Source organism: Artemia franciscana, chromosome 7 (assembly GCF_032884065.1).
Source record: "Artemia franciscana chromosome 7, ASM3288406v1, whole genome shotgun sequence".
Classification (NCBI taxonomy): Eukaryota; Metazoa; Arthropoda; class Branchiopoda; order Anostraca; family Artemiidae; genus Artemia; species Artemia franciscana.
Window position 1 is genome coordinate 39,700,388 of NC_088869.1, and position 283 is coordinate 39,700,670.

Here is a 283-nt window from a genome sequence, read left to right on the forward strand (position 1 = left end):
TCACATGACCCAACAGGGAAATTTACAAGTTGATTATCAATAATAGATGCATTTTGATTTGTAACCCGAGTTGGAATCCAGAATCGAGTGAATGTAATGTCTTGCGCCAAATAGAGAAGCACCGTCCGCAAAGGGAAGTTGACCAACTCCTTTTTTTTAAGAGTTTCAGTTACTATTAGCCCTAGTCAGTGTTTAGAGATACACCAAGAGCCAATATTTGATCATTTATAACATCGCAAAAATCAACACCAAAGCTGCTCTAATGATTAAACATAAAATGAAA